Here is a 7,797-nt window from a genome sequence, read left to right on the forward strand (position 1 = left end):
GGACAGGTGTGTGCAGCTGACAGCTGTGTCCTGGCTGGGTGGGGGTCTCTATGAAGAGATGCACACAGGTGGAAACTTCTCCTTGTCCTACTGTGGGTCCAGCATGGTCCACCAGTTCTTCTGTGACATTCTCCAAATAATTGGCTATTTCCTGCTCAGGAAATTTAATCAATGAACTTGTCCCCATTCTCATTAGTGTGGTGATGGATTCCTCTTGTTTCATTTTCATCGTCATTTCTATGTCCACAACTTCTCTGCTGTCAGGAAGATCCCATCCACAGAAGGGAAGGCCAAAGTCTACTCCACCTGCCTTCTCCACCTGCTGGTTGTGGTGCTGTTTCTCTCCACTGCATTCTTTGCTTATCTGAAGCCGACCTCAAAGACTCCATCCATGTCTGACCTGGTCATTTCTATGTTCTACACGATGGTGCCCCCCACCTTTAATCCCGTCATATACAGTCTGAGGAACCAAGCCATGAATTTGGCCATATTGAGACTGATGAAGGGGTGACTCACCAAAATGTAATGGAGAAGATGAGTTCACAACTCTATTATGAGATATTTATTTTAAATTTTCACATTATTTTCCCCTTCATATTGTTTTATATAATTTCATTGTAAAATTTAAATATATATGCTCATTTTAAGGTATATTTACAATGACTTCATATATTATTCTGTTCATTCACTCGATTAGCATTGATTGTTGCTCTTTTTAACACTTAGTTGTACTTTGATATTCTGTGTACAATGAAGGTCACCTAACTTCAGCATTTGTCTGCTGTTCTCCATTTCTGTTCTCTTGGCCGTGGGGCGATGGTTGGGTTTCATCTCAGTCACCAGCAGAAGTTCTCTCACTGGGGCAGCATCTCCAGACTCTAAGGCACTTCTCCTTTCATGTTACTGACTCTAATGCTCACGTGTGGGATCAAGGGCTATGGGTCGGACAGAGGCCCCTGTACATGGTGAGTGAGCCCTTACTCGCATAAGGAAGACCTGAGGGCCCAAGTTGGAAACTGAGTGGTCACAACCTTCTATGGACAAGGACCCACACATGACAGGGTAGAGACCCTCCTGGAGGCTCTGGTGTGGGTGCCACCGGCATTTGCCATAAACACACTCAGTGCACAGTGGACACCAGATATAAGACAGTGGCTGTGAAAGCTGTTAATTTCATGTGCAGTATAATTACTAAAAATTTACTAAAATAGTGAGTAGGTTTTTTCAAGAAACAATAAAGGAACTTTGGAAGCTATAATGGTAAAAAAAATACTAGCTAGTGGACTACAAATATTCTAATATTTCCTGAGATAGTTGAGGAAGGGTGCTCACAACTTCACGCCGCACTTTCCTTGTGTGTTTATCCCCATATATTTAATTTCCTAGAATTTCTGGGAATTTGAGGACAATGTCCTTTTGGCCACATTATTATGGGGTTTTCAGAGTGTTTGCATTTCCATGTGGAGTAGTTCAAACAAGAAACCTCATTGGATTTACATATCGTAAATATGAAAATTTCACACCATAATATTTCATGATAATATGCAGTTCCAACTGGATATCAGACATTTAACTCATTCTCAGACATTCACACTCTGAGGGAGCTAATCAGGCTGACCTTGCCTTCAGCCCAGGTGAGGCCCATGTGGGCACAATGTCAGTTTGGAGGCAGCAAGGAATGGTTAAAAGATGGCAACATCTCCATCTTTGAACTTCTGGGTTGACAACTTGCTACTCTTCTTTTAAATCATTGGCATTTTTATTTTCTTCTTATGATAGATAACATTCTTATTATTAATTCTAGCTACTGTCATAGTTTACAGGTCAATAAAAGTTATGGTATATCAAAAAGGTTATGGGATATAATGAGAATTCAATACACGTATTGTATGAAGAAGCTGAATCAGACTATTATAAACATATACTGAGACTATTCATTGCCTACGATTTGTCAGTTTTTTGTAACATAATTAAAATGTTTAAAATAATAAAACATTAACTGTCTCTCAGTTGTATGGATTTAAACATTTCAGCACAATTAAAGCTGTTGTGGACAATGTAATATACACTAAGAAAACAAAATATTCCACTGAAAAGCAAATTAAAATAATATGCCACTTCAGTGTAGTTGAAAGTGTAAAAAATCAACACACAGGGGCTCCCCGGTGGCGCAGTGGTTGAGCACTGGGCTGCAAAGCTGCCTGTAGCCTCCACAGTGCCGGTTCAATGTCCGGCCGCCGGCGAGGGTCTCTCATGGCGCGCAGACCTCTCCTGCCAGCCGCTGCTCCCCTCAGCAGTGTGTTTCCTCAGTCTGCCTGCTTTGTTCCCCGCTCTGGTTCTGGTAAGTTCTCTCACCATCCTGCACGTTTGACTGTACCCAGTGCTTGCATAAATAAATAAATAAATAAATAAATAAATAAATAAATAAATAAATAAACAAACAAACACAATATTGTCAACTTGTGTTAACTTAATAAATAAACCAACCTTTAAAAAAAACAACACACAAAAATCAATTGCTTCTATATGTACAAAATTAACTAGAAAATAAGTTAAGAATACAATCCCACATATAAACATGAGATGAAGTGCCATGGAGTAAACATAACAAAGGAGGTAAAGATACCAAGAAAAGAGTAAGATATTGTTAATAGAAATAGAAAAAAAAAAAAAAACAGAGAAATGGAAAGATATTCCCTGCCCTTGGCTTGGGAGAATCAACATACCAAATGTGCATCTGACCCAAAGCAATTTACAGATTCAGTGTAATTCCAATAAAAACTTCAATGGCATTTTCTAAAGATATAAAAAAAAAGTTCGTCCACACCCGGCCCCTTCTGGCCTGCAGTCCAAGGCCAGAGGAGGAGTGAGAACCCACCGCTGGGGAAGACTGGGTGTGCAGGGAGTGCGTCCCTGCATCATAACTTTATAACAGGGACATTTCTTCAGTCAAGACTGCTTGAAACCGGCAGAACGCTCCTGGAGGAGCCAGAGGTAAGCTGGGAAGTTCACCCATGCCAGGCCCCTTCTGGCCTGTAGTCCCAGCCCAGAGGGGGAGCGGGAACCCACCACCAGGATAGAGCAGGAGCTCAGGAGACCATGTCCCCGCATTGCCGTTTTAGAACAGGGACCTTTCTTCATTAAAGACTGCTTGAAACCAACAGATGGCTCCTGGAGGAGCCAGAGGGGAGCGGAGAATTTCACCCAAGATGCCGGCCAGTCCCAGCAATACAGTGTCCGAATGAAGACAGCAAATTAGAAAACAGACATTAGGGAGTAGAAGAACCACATGCAACCTAGCAACTCCTCAGGATAAAAGCACACCACAAAAAGAAAGCCATCCCCCAGATTGCAACAAAATTAACTTGGAAGAACTTCTGAGCCTTCCAGAAAGAGAATTTAAAATTGACATGATTTAAAAACTGACAGAAGTCATAAAGGAAAATAATGATAAAGGAAAAATAATCAATGAACTGAAGAATGAAATTGAGTCCCTAAATAGGGAAGTAAAAGAAATGCAGGAGATCAAAGAATTAATGGAGGCGCTAAAGAACTCTGCAAAAAACAATGAAAGCAGAATAGATGAAATGGAAGAACGAATAAGTACTCTTGAAGAAACAGAAATAAAAAGAACCAAAACAGAAAAGGAAAGAGAAGTACAAAGGAAAAAGACCGAAGAAAGACTTTGGGAACTATCTGACTCCATGAGGAAAGGAAATATAAGAGTTATAGGAATACCAGAAGGAGAGGAGAGAGATGTAGGAACAGAGAAAATATTCAAGGAGATAATTGAAGAGAACATCCCAAACGTGGAGAAGGAGCTGAAAATTGATGTACAAGAAGCAAGAAGAACACCAAACTTCCACAACGAAAGGAAAAATACAGCAAGACACATAATAGTAAATCTCCCAAGAATCCAGGACAAGGAAAAAATAATGAAGCTGACAAGAGGGAAGAAACAGATAACATTCAAAGGAAAACCAATCAGGCTGACATCAGACTTCTCCGAAGAAACACTCCGGGCAAGGAGAGAGTGGAGAGACATAGTCAACAGACTCCAAGAAAACAGATGCCAACCAAGAATACTCTCTCCTGCAAAGCTCTCCTTCCTCTATGAAGAAAGAATAAGGACCTTCCCAGAAAAACAGAAAATCTGGAATTTCATTACGACTAATACTACATGGAGTCCTAAAGCCAGAAGCTCAGAGGGATGAATAACAATGAAAGAAGGCCAACAAATAGTTATTAATAGAATAAATAAATAAAATCAAAGGAAAGACAAACAAAATGGCAAAACAGATGCTAACATTTCAAAATTAACTCTAAATGTAAATGGACTAAACTCTTCAATAAAAAGACGCAGAGTCGCAGGCTGGATTAAGAAACAAAACCCAACCTGTTGCTGTCACCAGGAAACACATTTAGCTATAAAAGATAAAAATAGACTCAAAGTTAAAGGATGGAAAACAATCCTACAAGCAAATGGACAGAAAAAGAAAGCAGGAACATCTATACTTATATCAGATAAAAAAGATTTCAAACTCAGCAAGAAAGAAAGAGACCCCAATGGACACTACCTTATGATCAAGGGTTCAGCACTTCAAGAAGAAATAACATTCATTAACATATACTCACCCAAAGAAGAAGCACCAAAACATATCAGACAACTATTGTCATCTCTGAAAACAGACATCAGAGAAAACACATACAGAGTGGGAGACTTCAACGCACCACTATCAACAATGGATAGATGAACAAGACAAAAAATAAGTAATGACACTAAAGATCTAAATAAGGATCTAGAGCACTTGGGCTTAACAGACATCCATAGAACAATAAACACACAAAAAAAATCTGAGTACACATTTTTCTCAAGCACACAATGATCATTCTCCAGGATCAATCACATACTGGTACACAAGACAAACATCAACAGATACACCAATATTGAAATCATACCAACCATCTTTTCTGACCATGAAGGCATCAAACTAGAAATAAACCATAAAAATAAGGCAAGGAACTCTCCTGTCTCATGGAGATTGAAAACCACACTACTGAAAGACCACTGGACTAACAAGGAGATCAAAGAAGAAATTAAAAAATTATTTGAATTGAATGACAAGGAATACACCAATTTCCTCAATGAATGGGATGCAGCAAAAGCAGTAATAAGAGAAAATATATAGCAATAGAGGCTCACATCAAAAACAAGAAAGAACTCAAAGAAACAACCTAATTTCAAAGGTCAAAGATCTAGAAAAAGAACAATAAAAAACCCCAAAAACCAGTAGAAGAAAAGAAATAATAAAAACCAAAGCAAAAATAAATGAAATCAAAACAAACAAACAAACAAAAAAAACAATCCAAAAGATCAATGAAACCAAGAGCTGGTTCTTTGATAAAATCAGTAAAATAGACAAACCCCTAGTCAGGCTCACAAAGGAAAAAAGGGAGAAAGCACAAATGAACAGGATCACAAATGAAAGAGGAGAAATCACAACGGACACAGCAGAAATCAAAAGAATAATCAGTAACTACTATGAACAGTTATATGGAAACAAGTTCAACAATCTTGAGGAGATGGACAAATTCCTACAACTCTACAATCATCCAAAGCTAGAAAAAGAAGAAAAAGAACACCTAAACAGACCAATTACAAGCAGCAAAATTGAAATGGTAATCAAAAACCTTCCCAAAAACGAAAGCCCAGGATCTGATGGATTTACAAATGAATTCTACCAAACATTCAGAGACGAATTAGTGCCTATCCTTCACAAACTCTTCCAAAAAATTGAGAAGGAAGGGACAATACCAAACATGTTCTATGAAGCCAACATTACACTAATACCAAAAACAAACAAGGACAACACAAAAAAAGAAAACTACAGGCCAATCTCCCTAATGAACACTGATACAAAAATCCTCAAAAAATTATAGCTACCAGAATCCAACAATGTATCCATAAGATAACTCACCACGACAAAGTAGGATTCATTCCAGAGACACAAGGATGGTTCAAAATCCAAAAATTAATCAACGTTATCCAACACATCAACAAAAATAAATATAAAAACCACATGATAATATCAATAGATGTTGAGAAAGCTTTCGACAAAGTGCAATACCCATTCATGATAAAAGCCATTGAGATTCTCGGGATACAAGGAACATACCTCAACATCATAAAGGCCATATATGACAAGCCAACAGCTGGTATCATTCACATTGGTGAAAAGCTGAAAGCATTTCCATTAAGACTTGGAACAAGACAAGGATGTTTATTCTCACCACTGCTTTTCAATATAATACTAGAAGTCGTAGCCAGATCAATAAGACAAGAGAAAGATATCCAAGGAATCCAAATAGGAAAATAAGAAGTCAAACTATCACTATTTGCAGATGATATGATAATATACATAGAGAACCCCAAAAACTCCACAGAAAAACTAATTCAACTCATCAATAAGTTCAGTAAAGTGGCAGGATACAAAATAAACACACAAAAGTCAGTAGCCTTCCTATACACAAACAATAAATCTGAAGAAGAAGAAATAAAAAAAAGTCCCTTTTATTATTGAAACAAAAAAAATCAAATACTTGGGAATAAATCTGAAAAATAGAGGTAAAGGACCTATACAAAGAAAACTATAAAACACTGTTAAAAGAAATCGAAGAAGATACAAAGAAATGGAAAGACATCCCCTGCTCATGGATTGGAAGAATAAACATTTTTAAAATGGCCATCCTACCAAAAGCAATATACAGATTCAATGCTATTCCAATAAATATTTCAATGTCATTCTTCAAAGAAATAGAACAATTATTGATGAAATTCATATGGAATCACCAAAAACCCAGAATAGACAAAGCTCCCCTAAAAAAAAAAAAAAAAAGAAGGCAATGGAGACATCACACTCCCAGACTTCAAACTATACTACAAAGCCATAATCATCAAAACTGCATGGTATTGGACCAAGAACAGACATACAGACCAATGGAATCAAATAGAAAATCCAGAAATAAACCCACAGATTTATGGTCAACAAATCTTTGACAAAGGAGCAAAGAATATGCATTGGAGCAAAGAAAGTTTGTTCAATAAATGGTGCTGGGAAAACTGGGTTGCTACATGCAAAAGAATGAAGCTTGACTACTCCCTCACACCATGCACAAAAACCAACTCAAAATGGATTAAAGAATAGACATAAGACCTGAAACCATAAAAATACATAGAAGGAAATATAGGTGAAACACTACATGGTATGCAAATCAAAGACATCTTTACAGACACATCACCCAAAGCAGTGATAGTGAAGGCAAAGATAAACAGCTGGGACTACATCAAATTAGAGAGCTTCCACACAGCAAAAGAGACAATAACAAAAACAAAGTGAAACCCCACCAACTGGGAGAACATTTTTGCACCCAACACTAATGATAAAGGACTGATCACAAAAATCTGCAAAGAGCTGATGAGACTCAACAAGAAAGAAAATAATCCTGTCAAAAAATGGGCAGAAGAGCTAGAAAGAAACTTCTCTGAAGAGGAAAAGCAAATGGCCAACAGGCATATGAAAAAATGTTCAACATCACTGTAATCAGGGAAATGCAAATCAAAACTACAATGAGATACCATCTCACACCAGAGAGAATGACACCTATTAAAAAAAAAAAAAACTAGCAACAACAAATGTTGGCGAGGATGTGGAGAAAAAGGAACTCTCCTGCACTGCTGGGGGGAGTGCAAACTGGTCCAACCACTGTGGAGAGCTGTGTGGAGATTTATTGACCTAC

Source organism: Talpa occidentalis, unplaced genomic scaffold (assembly GCF_014898055.3).
Source record: "Talpa occidentalis isolate TD23 unplaced genomic scaffold, MPIMG_talOcc4v2.1 talOcc4.18, whole genome shotgun sequence".
Taxonomy (NCBI): domain Eukaryota; kingdom Metazoa; phylum Chordata; class Mammalia; order Eulipotyphla; family Talpidae; genus Talpa; species Talpa occidentalis.